Genomic DNA, 13,039 nt, shown 5'->3' with positions numbered 1-13,039 from the left:
CGGGTCTGCTGGGAGGGTTCTTTAGTGGTGCGAGGTCATCGGCGCATGAGGTCAGCCATTTGGTGAGGTTGCTGGCTGCTTCGTTGGGGTCCGTTGTGCTGGTGGGAGGGTTCTGGCTGAGGGAGGTTGTGAGCTGCTCGGCGGTGATCTTGCTCCAGCTCCGGCGAGGGACCTGTTGCGGGTGGTGGTGGGTTGTGGTTCTTCTGAAGCTGAAGTGGACGCAGCTGTGGTCAGTCCAGTGGAGTTCGGTGGAGTGGCTGAAGGAGATGTGCTTGCTGGATGAGAAGACTGGGTCAAGCGTGTGGCCGGCGTAGTGGGTGGTGGTGTTCACCAGTTGTTTGAGTCCGAGGTTGGCGAGGTTGTCCAGCAGGGTGGTGGTGTTTCTGTCATTGTTGTCCTCCAGGTGGAAGTTGAGGTCCCCTAGGAGGATGTAGTCAATGGAGGGAAGGGCGTGCGGGCTGATGAAGTCTGCGATGGCGTCGCTGAATTGTGTGCAGGGTCCTGGGGGTCTGTAGACGAGGGTGCCTCTGAGGGTGGTCTTGGGGTTGGTGTGTATCTGGAAGTGGAGGTGTTCAGCGGCGGTGAAGGTTTCGTCGGACTTGGTCGAGATGCGGATGGTGTTCTTGTGTACGATGGCGATGCCTCCTCCCGTCTGGTTGACGCGGTCCCTCCGGGTGATCTTGTATCCGTCCGGGATGGCTATGGCGATGTCGGGAGCTGAGGAGGCGTTCATCCAGGTCTCTGTGAGGAAGGCGACGTCTGGCGATGTTGTGTCGAGGAGGTTCCTGTCAGGATCAGTGCTCTTCTGAATCACTCGGGAGCAGAACGTCGCTGTTCCCAACGCCCCTTCCCAGCTCTCCGGGCCACACGCCTATTGATACGAGCTGGCCCAAGAAACCCAGGGGGGGGAAAGGGGAATTGGACAGAGAAGAGACAGTCACTACGTCTTTTTCTTTCTTGAGTGTTGACGCCCTTTTATCTTCCACTGCGGTGATAGTAGTGGATATACTGTAAAGAAATAATCACATTAAATAAGCGCTCTGTTTTACACTCTACTCCTCTATGCTCTGTGTGACCTTTCCTTTTAAATACCCACCCTAACTTTTAGTGACCGATGCTCCTCTTCTGTTGTGTGGTGGTGTTGTCTTGGGGTGTAGTTACTGTAATGACAAGTAATTTCTTTTAGGTTTTGTCTTTACTCTCTCCCTCCACTTAACTTATGTTTTTCTTGTTTCTTTTCCCTTCTATAGGTGCGCTTACCCAAGATTCCACTGAAGGTGCCTTTACTGGATTCTGGTTGGTGAGTACCTCTTCTTCTAACTTCTAGTGTACTGCTACCGTGTCTTTTTTCCTCTTCTTCCTTGTGTCTATTCTGTCATTAATCTGCACTATTGTAATGCTCGAGGGATATTTTCCTCAACGAGTAGTTACTGCGCACTGTCCTATAAACACGCTACTCTGTGGTAATATCTGTGCAAGCTGTGGTTCAAGGAGTAGGGTTCACTTCACAGACTGGCTGACTGGATTTTTTAACTGTGACGCCTTGAGTAATTTTTATCACTGAAGATTCTCCTCATTAACGTCGCTTCTGTAACATACTGGTGCCTATAAACAATAATTCAAGAGAAACGAGAAAAGCATGCGCTTGCCTTCCTTCGCTTACAAGTTCGTTTCTGAGGGAAAAAATAATTCTTCCAAAAAAAATAACTCAGTGCTGAACAACGGAATAGTCTTACTTAGTGTTCAGATACTTGGACTCGATTTTTCTCTCTACTTGACGACAAACTCTCCTCACAGACGCGCCGCACAAAACGATGACTTTCTCTCCTCACGACTCCGGTGAAGTGCTCAAGCGTTCCAATTGCGGCGGCCATCTTAGATCCCAGTCGTACTTTACATCGCTTGGGGATCGCTGTGGCATATGGTCTGCTGGTCCTGACAGTACCCCCTCTCAAAGGACGTCCTCCCACTCTGGGCTTATTAGGAAATCTCTTGTGAAATTCCCTAATTAATCGAGGAGCATGAATGTTTGAAGAAACTTCCCAAGCTCTTTCTTCGGGCCCATAACCTTTCCAATCCAACAAATAGTACATCTGCCCATTTCGTATCTTGGAGTCCAAAACTCGCTGTACCTCAAATTCTTCCCCTAATTCAGTGTGGATTGGTTTTGGGGGTATTTTAACTCGTAGATCTCTTGAAACCTTTTTTAATAAGGAGACATGAAAGACCGGATGCACACGCAATCCTTTGGGCAACTTCAACTGATAATTCACGGCACTTAGTTTTTTCTCAATCTCATATGGCCCTACAAATCTTGGTTGAAACTTCCTAACCCCCTTAAGTCTAAGGTGCTTTGTGTTTAACCAAACCTTATCTCCAACTAGTAAGTCTGGTTCCTTCCTTCTTCTTTTATCAGAATAAAATTTGTAAGTCGCCTTTGCCTTGGTTAAATTGTCTGTGGCTATTGAATGCACTTTCGTCATGTGATCAACTAAGTTTGTTACTGCTGGAACATCTACCTCTTGAAAATCTACAGCTTGATGGGGATGTCTTCCTGTGTTTAAATAAAATGGGGAATAACCTGTGGACATGTTTTTTGCATTATTGTGGGCAAATTCTGCCGCCCACAGATAATCTGGCCAATCTCCTTCCTGTTCTAATAAGCATAGTCTTACGTACTGCTCTAACTCTTGATTTGTGCGCTCAGTTTGGCCATCTGTCTCTGGGTGATAGCTAGTCGTGTACCTGGAGTCAATACTTAGTTTCTTAGTGAAGGCCTTCCAGAAATGGGATAAAAATTGGGACCCCCTGTCTGATATCACAACCTTGGGTATTCCATGGGCTCGAACTATGTGTTGACTAAAGGCATGCGCCAGAATTTCCGCCGTGGGAACTCCCTTCAATGGTACAAAATGTCAAAAAACGGTTGACAGAGTGCACACCAATTCTGCCATGTTTAATCGTTGTACTCTGTTTAGCGTGCAAGCCCGGTATCGTGGTCTGTCCAACCACGTGAATTGTAACAACACTGGAAATGTGGGGCTGATTGATGACCCACTCCGGACGCACAGCGTTAAGATGCATAAATAATCTTGCAGAGTTAATCAAGTTCAAAATGTTTATTTGATTTAGCCATGTTCATACATTGCGTTGTTCAAAGTTTATTCAGTCGCATGTCGGACACTATGTTCACTTTAAAATCCTTAATGCTGTAAATGTGCCATTACGTGCCTCCTTCTATAGCATGGAACGCTACATAGATACTCTTTAATTCAATCGATTCCATTACCCAATGCATTTCGTGCCTTTCCTGGCACTTCGTCAGGGGTTATTCTACAAATTTAAAACATAACCATTAGATGACTGCCTTGTAATTAACAATTTTACACCTAATATACACCATATCAGATAAAACATCCTTGAGTTCACCCTGTGTTCAACATATTTGCCCGCAGAATTCATGCTGTTAATTACACCCTGTTAAATGCCCCATTTTTTCTATAACCCTCGGTAATCCTCAAAACCTTTTTAACCTGTCTCTCTCACCAAAACCACTTTGTCCACCCTTCGTGAATCTCCCTTCAAAATAGATTGAACAGGCCCATACCTCGAGTGCTCTGATGACTGCCTCCATTCATTTTCAAACCGGTACTGAATACCACACTTCCTCCTCCTATTCACAACACCTGTGTCTAGTTCCCGCCCATCCTTATCCTTCCTGTTCACTCCCCCTTTCTCATCAAACTGCTCGGCCCATAATGCACCATTGCTGTTGTTAAAAAATAAGGAATGTAATGTGAGATCTTATATTTTCACATCAATGTGATTTCTTAGCTGAATGCGCTTGTTCAATCTATAATAATATAACTTCGGTCAGAGACGATTTTAAGGCACCCCATCTTTAACGCAATATCCTGGACATTACAACAGAAAATTCCCCGCCCTCCCACAACAATTGTTGTCAATGTTGAGTACACCAAGTACCAAATCATCCTCAAGTAAATGATGTCCTGTGCAAAAAGATAAACATATCGTATCTCGAATATAACCATGGTATCAGCCAAAATTCATCCAATGTTAGCTCAAAAAAAGTAGTCTGTTTTGATCATTTCAAAGAGGATGTAAAAATGGTCCATCATGCGACACGTTCCTTTGTGAGTTTCTTTTGTGGGTTACGGCTTCTTAATCCGTGGGTGCAACTCGTCGAGTGGACAGAAAAAAGATAAGTCAAAAAACGGTTGACAGAGTGCACACCAATTCTGCCATGTTTAATCGTTGTACTCTGTTTAGCGTGCAAGCCCGGTATCGTGGTCTGTCCAACCACGTGAATTGTAACAACACTGGAAATGTGGGGCTGATTGATGACCCACTCCGGACGCACAGCGTTAAGATGCATAAATAATCTTGCAGAGTTAATCAAGTTCAAAATGTTTATTTGATTTAGCCATGTTCATACATTGCGTTGTTCAAAGTTTATTCAGTCGCATGTCGGACACTATGTTCACTTTAAAATCCTTAATGCTGTAAATGTGCCATTACGTGCCTCCTTCTATAGCATGGAACGCTACATAGATACTCATTAATTCAATCGATTCCATTACCCAATGCAGTTCGTGCCTTTCCTGGCACTTCGTCAGGGGTTATTCTACAAATTTAAAACATAACCATTAGATGACTGCCTTGTAATTAACAATTTTACACCTAATATACACCATATCAGATAAAACATCCTTGAGTTCACCCTGTGTTCAACATTTTTGCCCGCAGAATTCATGCTGTTAATTACACCCGTTAAATGCCCCATTTTTTCTATAACCCTCGGTAATCCTCAAAACCTTTTTAACCTGTCTCTCTCACCAAAACCACTTTGTCCACCCTTCTTGAATCTCCCTTCAAAATAGATTGAACAGGCCCATACCTCGAGTGCTCTGATGACTGCCTCCATTCATTTTCAAACCGGTACTGAATACCACACTTCCTCCTCCTATTCACAACACCTGTGTCTAGTTCCCGCCCATCCTTATCCTTCCTGTTTACTCCCCCTTTCTCATCAAACTGCTCGGCCCATAATGCACCATTGCTGTTGTTAAAAAATAAGGAATGTAATGTGAGATCTTATATTTTCACATCAATGTGATTTCTTAGCTGAATGCGCTTGTTCAATCTATAATAATATAACTTCGGTCAAAGACGATTTTAAGGCACCCCATCTTTAACGCAATATCCTGGACATTACAACAGAAAATTCCCCGCCCTCCCACAACAATTGTTGTCAATGTTGATTACACCAAGTAACAAATCATCCTCAAGTAAATGATGTCCTGTGCAAAAAGATAAACATATCGTATCTCGAATATAACCATGGTATCAGCCAAAATTCATCCAATGTTAGCTCAAAAAAAGTAGTCTGTTTTGATCATTTCAAAGAGGATGTAAAAATGGTCCATCATGCGACACGTTCCTTTGTGAGTTTCTTTTGTGGGTTACGGCTTCTTAATCCGTGGGTGCCATCTTAGTAAATGCATCCACACACACCAAAATCGTATCATAACCCTTGCTGGATGGTAAATCTACCATTAAATCCAAGGTTATTGTGTGCCATGGGTGTGGTGGTGTAGGCAAAGGTTGTAGTAACCCTTGCGGAGCTTGCCTCTCCGGCTTTCCCCTAGCGCAAACGTCACAAGTGGCTACATATTGTCGCACATCCTTTGCCAAGCTGGGCCACCAAAAACGTCGCCTCACTAAATCTTCGGTCTTTGTTATTCCCTTATGGCCTGCCAAAAGATCATCGTGACTTTCCTTCAAGGCCTTTTGCTGCATTTCTGCTGTCGGCAAGTAAAGGACTCCATGATGATATGGTAAACCTTCCCGAACCTCTCGACCAGAATCTTCTCTCACCCATTCTTCCAATTCTTTTTTGGACATAGAGAACAGCTTCTTCTTTTCCTGTGATTCTCGCAAAACTGCTCCAATTATTTTCTCCGAAGGGATGATGGTCTGGACCTTAACCTCCTCCATAACTTCTTCTTCTGTCCCTCTCCTAGATAAGGCATCCGCCTTACCATTTTGTGCACCTGGACGATAAGTAATTATGAAGTCATAGTCCGCAAAATATAATGACCATCTTAACTGTCTTGGTGTCAAAGTTCTTGCAGACTTCAGGAATTTCAAATTTCGATGATCTGTGTAGACTGTTACCATATGTCTGGCCCCCATTAGGTAGTGTCTCCAGTCCTTGAAGGCGTCCTTAATTGCTAACAGCTCCTTCTCAGTGATGGTATAGTTAATTTCCGGTGCAGTCAATTTCCTAGAGCGATAGGCCACTGGGTGCAGTTGACCAGTTGACTTGTGTCTTTGAGATAGCACTCCTCCTAAGGCCCAATTGGAGGCATCCGTTTCTACAAAAAATGGCTCAGATGGATCTGGATGCAAGAGAATTGGGGCGGAAGTAAAATCTTTTTTCAACTGCTTAAATGACTCTTCTGCTTCCTCTGATCACCCAAATTTGACGCATTTCCTTAGTAGTCTTGTCATAGGAATTAGTTTCTGAGAGAAATTTTTAATGAACCTCCTGTAAAAATTAGCAAATCCGATGAAACTTTCGATTTCCTTCACGGATTTCGGAGATTCCCACTCCAGAACTGCTTTGATTTTGCTTTCGTCCATCGTCACCCCACTGGGAGCGAGCACAAACCCCAAGAATTTAACGGATGATACACTAAAAGCACATTTCTCCAATTTGACATAAAGACTGTGCTCTCGCAATTTCTGCAACACCTTCTTGACATGCTCTTCATGTTCTTCCACGTTGTTCGAATAAATGAGTATGTCGTCGATATACACCAATGCATGCTGATCGATAAACTCCTTCAAAACATCATTGATGAAGTGCTGAAAAGCTGCTGGGGCATTACATAGGCCATACGGCATTACTTGATATTCAAATAGGCCATGTTTAGTCCGAAATGCCGTCTTCCACTCATCTCCTTCCCGAATTCGGACCAGGTGGTAGGCCCCTCTCAAGTCCAGTTTTGTATAGATCTTGGCTTCCTTCACCTGGTCCAATAATACGGAAATCAAGGGCAATGGATACCGATTCTTAACGGTTATTCTATTTATTGCCCTGTAGTCAATGCAGGTTCTTAATTCCCCACTCTTTTTTGGAATAAAAAAAAGTTGCGAGGACACGGGGGACTGTGACGGTCTTATAAACCCGTTCTCCAGATATTTGTGCAGATACTCCTTCAGGTGCTCATCCTCTTTCTCTGTCAGAGCATAGATTCTACTACATGGGAGATTAGATCAAGGTTCCAATTCTATCTTGCAATCGAAGTCTCGATGCGGAGGTAGCCTTTCCGCTTCCACTTCACTAAAAACATCTAGGTACTCCGCATATTCTTCAAGTAGTTCTATGGTGCTGATCACACAGATCGTGGATTTCCCTTCGCTTAGAAGATGGGCCTGAGTGTTTTCTTGATGTCTGTGACCTTCCAAATAACAATGCTCCTTACAATAATCTGAGTTCAAGGTCACGGTACGGGCCCCCCAATCTATTGTAGGGTTGTGTTCGGTGAGCCATGGCAACCCCAATATTAATTGGAACTGTGGAGCGTCAATCAAATTGAACTGGAGATTTTCTCGATGACCTTCTTCAGATTCCAACTCCACTATTTCAGTATGACTCACTATGGGTCCAGATGAAAGATTCGTGCCATCTACTGCTCGAACTGCCTCACTTCTTTCCTTCTTGATGGCCCTTAACCCAATCTTTTCTGCGAATTTTAGGTCACAGAAATTGCCTGTTGCTCCCGAATCTAACATCACTGTGACTCGCCTTAATATTTGTTCTCGGTAACGCAGCGTCATCATTAAGATCAAATGCGGAGCCGCAGACTGCAAGGTATTCGCCAGGGTATGAGCATCTGGAGCTGTTTCTTCATTTGCAACCACCAGTCCAACTCCACTTACTGGTGGTGCAAGGCGTTTCCCGACGGCTTCTGCTTGGGCTTTTTCTGACAATCCCGAACAAAATGCCCAGTTCCTCCACAATATAGACATTGCTTGTTCAACCTCCTTCTTTCCTTCTCCTCCTTGGAAAGTGGACCTCGAATCGTCCCAATCTGCATGGGCAACGTCACCTTCCTTGCTGCCTTCTGTTCTCGCCCGATCAAACCGAGTCACACTTGGACGATAATCTCGCTTCCTTTCTCCTCTTCTCTCTCCTTGACGGAAGTCAATTTCTAAAACTAGATCGATCAATGCTGATATTTCCGTAGGTCGATTGGGTACTTGTGCTAATGCATCTTTCAACTCATCTTTTAGACCTCGATAAAACACAGCAGCTCTTTTGTTCTCAGGCCATTCAGTTTCTACCACCAACTTATTGAATTGAGCCAAGTAAGCTACTAAGTCTCTGCTTCCCTGTTTTATTTCCAATAGTTCATTGTCTGTGGCCTGGGATGCTCTTCTTCTGTCGAAGATACGAAGGAATTCCTTCTTGAATTCATCCAAATCATATAATAATGAAGCGTTACTGGTGACCAGAGTCATAGACCACGACGCCGCATCTCCACTTAAGTACGACAATATGAATGCCACTCTAGACTGCGCATCGGGAAATAATGCCGGACGACACATAAAATGTAGTGTGCATTGGGTCAAGAACACCTGAGCCTTTTGGGGATCACCACTAAAACGCTCTGGGGGCGCCAAAGGAATTACAGGTGACAAGGAATGAATTACTTGTGTCGTTATTTTAGGCTGAGTGACTGAAGACTCACTGGCAGCTCCTTCTGAATTAACTGGGAACCAAAAACTTGGATCAGAAACCATGCCACTCATTTTTAAGTTTAAATCTGTGGTTTCCTTTCTCAATTCCCTATTCTCCTCTCTAACGGAAATTAATTCTCTTTGGATTCCTTCTAAAACTTCACCTAATTTTTTCAAGTCCAAACCTTCAGCCATTCTGCTCAAGAGCGACTAAAAGACGTGGGCACTTCACTCTGTCAGGATCAGTGCTCTTCTGAATCGCTCTGGAGCAGAACGTCGCTGTTCCCAACGCCCCTTCCCAGTTCTCCGGGCCACACGCCTATTGATACGAGCTGGCCCAAGAAACCCAGGGGGTGGGAAAGGGGAATTGGACAGAGAAGAGACAGTCACTACGTCTTTTTCTTTCTTGAGTGTTGTCGCCCTTTTATCTTCCACTGCGGTGATAGTAGTGGATATACTGTAAAGAAATAATCACATTAAATAAGCGCTCTGTTTTACACTCTACTCCTCTATGCTCTGTGTGACCTTTCCTTTTAAATACCCACCCTAACTTTTAGTGACCGATGCTCCTCTTCTGTTGTGTGGTGGTGTTGTCTTGGGGTGTAGTTACTGTAATGACAAGTAATTTCTTTTAGGTTTTGTCTTTACTCTCTCCCTCCACTTAACTTATGTTTTTCTTGTTTCTTTTCCCTTCTATAGGTTCGCTTACCCAAGATACCACTGAAGGTGCCTTTACTGGATTCTGGTTGGTGAGTACCTCTTCTTCTAACTTCTAGTGTACTGCTACCGTGTCTTTTTTCCTCTTCTTCCTTGTGTCTATTCTGTCATTAATCTGCACTATTGTAATGCTCGAGGGATATTTTCCTCAACGAGTAGTTACTGCGCACTGTCCTATAAACACGCTACTCTGTGGTAATATCTGTGCAATAGAACTCTCCGCTGTGGTTCAAGGAGTAGGGTTCACTTCACAGACTGGCTGACTGGATTTTTTAACTGTGACGCCTTGAGTAATTTTTATCACTGAAGATTCTCCTCATTAACTTCGCTTCTGTAACATACTGGTGCCTATAAACAATAATTCAAGAGAAACGAGAAAAGCATGCGCTTGCCTTCCTTCGCTTACAAGTTCGTTTCTGAGGGAAAAAATAATTCTTCCAAAAAAAATAACTCCGTGCTGAACAACGGAACAGTCTTACTTAGTGTTCAGATACTTGGACTCGATTTTTCTCTCTACTTGACGACAAACTCTCCTCACAGACGTGCGGCACAAAACGATGACTTTCTCTCCTCACGACTCCGGTGAAATGCGCCTCTCCACCGGGCTGACACCTGGATCCTACTGATTACCATGGAACACTAGAGCGCTAACCTGCTGCTCAAGCGTTCCAATTGCGGCGTCCATCTTAGATCCCAGTCGTACTTTACATCGCTTGGGGATCGCTGTGGCATATGGTCTGCTGGTCCTGACAGTTCCAGAGTTCGATGGCATGACTGTGGACGGAGCGGGTGTTGAGCTGGATGCATTTGAGGTGGTTGTTGCTGGTGTCTGGCTTGGCGGGAGCGGTGCAGGTCCGGAGACAGGTGAATTTGCAGTCTTGGCAGGTGAAAGGTCCGTGGGTGCGTCTTGGGGTGGCTCGGTAGCAGGTGGAGTTCCGGCCAGGGTTGAGTGCGTTGAGGGTGGTGGGGTCGTACGTCCGTCGTGTTGGCTGGTGTTCTCGGGGACCAGGGGTACTGGCGCTGGGCGCGGTCCAGGCGCGGAAGGGCGCAGACGGGCTTACCTTTGGCGCGCCATAAGAGGGAGGGAGGGGAGGAGGGGTCAGCTGGGAGGCGGGAGGGAATAACCAATCGGGGGGCGAGCGCTGGCCGGGGCAGTCCGCTAGGCGTACGGGGCACAGCAGGGGAAGCAAGGGGGCGAACTGGCACACGGGGTACAAAAGAGAGGGGGAGATACAGGCACACGGGGTACAGTGGAAATAAACCGATGGGGCGAACCTGGCACACGGGGTACAAAAGAGAGAGGGAGATACAGGCAACATGGTGCTGAGGGTCTAAATTATAGGGTTGTGCAACATTTTAATTAGGGGTTAATTATAGGGTTGCGAGAAATTTTAATTAGGGGTCAACTACCACGCCAAAATAGATAAACACAAAACGTGACTGCCTTCAAGTATCTACATTTTCAGAGTTCCAAGCTGCCTTGGAAGTCCCAATGAGGGTTCATTCGAAGCTTCAGTCCCAGTCAGGACTCCAGGTGCAGGAAACATTATTTCGAAGGTCTCCCTCTGTCACTTGCTGTGGAAAGATTACAAAACATGGTTGTGCTTTGGCAGGCGAAGGGTGAGAACCCCAGGACCTGGGAGCCATGCACCGGTCAGTTGTGTTACAGAGTGCCCACGTATGCTATTCCACAGCCTAGAAAGGCCTCCCCTGCCTGCTTGGGTTAGAAAGCTCTGACCCGACCCCGGTCTGAGATCCTGCAGGCTTGGGTGTGGAAGCCCTCAGCACTGGGGTCCGTTCCCCGGACCGCTGTGTCCCAAAGTGCCATGGACAGGGTCCCACTAGCCCGAGAAGGTCTCACCTGTTTGCCCTGGTAAAGAAGCTCTGGCCTGGCCCTGGGTCAGAGCTCTGGCAGACCCGAGGTTGGAAGTCCCAAGCCATGTGCTCCCTTCTTCAGCCCGTCGTGCCCCACAGTTCCAAGGACAGGGTCATGCAGACCTGAGCAGGGTTCCCCAGCTTGGCTGGGAGAAAATGTTGTGACCGTTTCCTGGGTCAGAGCTCTCAGAGGCCTCCTGACAGCACCATGCAGTGGCCCAGCTCGGGCCCCAAGAAACACCAGGATCCTCCAGGGAGAAGCAGAAGCTGATTCCTAAGACATGGTGTGACCAGATGGCTGTTCTTCAAACCTAGCCATCTCGTCGCTCTTAGCCCAGCCATCTGGTCGTGCATTCAACAGGAATGAATTGTGCATCCCTGGTAGTCTTGATGAAGGCTCATTTGACTCTTTGGATTACCCTTCCTCAGATAAGTAGGAACATGGCACTAGGGGTCCCTTTGTCATCAGTTCTTCTCACCAAGGGCCGTAGGGCCCATGCCCGGCCTGCCTGCCAGCCCTGCCTGATGGTCCATTTAATCTGAGCTTGGCTTCCTGGAGAGCAGGCAGGGAGGCGAAACGGATATCCAGTTGTAGGGCAGCCTGCTCGGAGACGGTTTAGCCAGCTCTGTATTCCAAATGATTGGGAAAACTTGGTCAATGTAAGGACGGACTTCTTAGCCAGCCTTGGCTGCTGTTTCAGACACAGAGCTTCCACCCCACCTGGGGTGTCTAAATCAAGGATCTGGCTTTTGTGGAGACCACTCAGCAGAGCAAAGGCCAAGCAGCCTTGCAGCTTGTGCCCACTCGGTGGTCCGACTAGAGTGGATGGAGTTGGGGATCTCACCTGAAGGCCTTGGCCCCGCTGTCCTGTCCATTGCTCTTCTCTACCCAGCACATTTCAGGAGCAGCCCGGAAGAAGCATTTTGTGGGGTGTCCTGGCTGCCCAGGCCAGCACGTTAGCTTCTCATTCAGGCATCACCTTGCCGTGTCTCTCCCTTCCGTTGTTGCAGAGCAGGCTGGGCCTGCAGGTGGCAATGTGACAGCTCTGTGCCCAAGCCCCCTACAGGCAAGTAATGGCTCCCGCTGCAGGCTATGGAGGTGTTGTGTAGTTCCTATAAATCTATATAGGAGCTGTGCGTTTAGGCTACATAAACTGTGAGATGTGGGGAATTCCCAATCCGTATTTATAAGCACCAGTAATAGTTCTTTTATTTCTGACAGCTGTGCCGCACAGCCTCCTAGAGACTGTGTTTTCGTACTGCTAGGATGGAACTTGCCTTCCTGCATACATCTTTTTACAATCGCACAAGCTACGCTGTATTGCTGTACATGGGATCCTACTTCCAACACTAGAATTGGTGTTCAGGTAGGATTCCAACATGTTTGATACCAAACATGAGCGGTTTCAGTGCAGCCAATATGTAGTTAGACATCTCGTATTTGACTAGATGTCCACTGTATTCATTAAATGGCTGACCGCACTTACAAAGTCCGGGGAATCTACCCTGGGGTTTTTAGAGGGGCCATGCTCATGCAGGAGCACCATCACACTTGTAACCAAGCACCCTGCCCTCAGTACTAAATAGCCTGCCAAGGGGTTACTTTTAGGGGCCGATTCGCAAAGGTAACCAGAGCCAAAATACTAACTTTAAAACTTTTGGTATTCACAGAAGCCAC

The 13,039-nt window shown here is 46.3% G+C and overlaps 1 long non-coding RNA gene across 1 annotated transcript in view; it reads right to left on the bottom strand.

The window, feature by feature from the left end:
* Positions 1-3,104: 3,104 nt before the first annotated feature.
* The window catches only part of LOC146835406 (uncharacterized), a 33,338-nt gene continuing 23,403 nt past the window's right edge, over positions 3,105-13,039 (bottom strand). Inside the window, exon 6 of the long non-coding RNA XR_014960435.1 lies at positions 3,105-4,645. This is a non-coding gene — a long non-coding RNA (uncharacterized LOC146835406). The remainder of the gene's footprint in view (positions 4,646-13,039) is intronic.

This window comes from Triturus cristatus, chromosome 4_2 (genome assembly GCF_964204655.1).
Source record: "Triturus cristatus chromosome 4_2, aTriCri1.1, whole genome shotgun sequence".
Taxonomy (NCBI): domain Eukaryota; kingdom Metazoa; phylum Chordata; class Amphibia; order Caudata; family Salamandridae; genus Triturus; species Triturus cristatus.
Note: the sequence above shows the minus strand (reverse complement) of the source record. Positions and strands in the feature narration are given on the sequence as shown.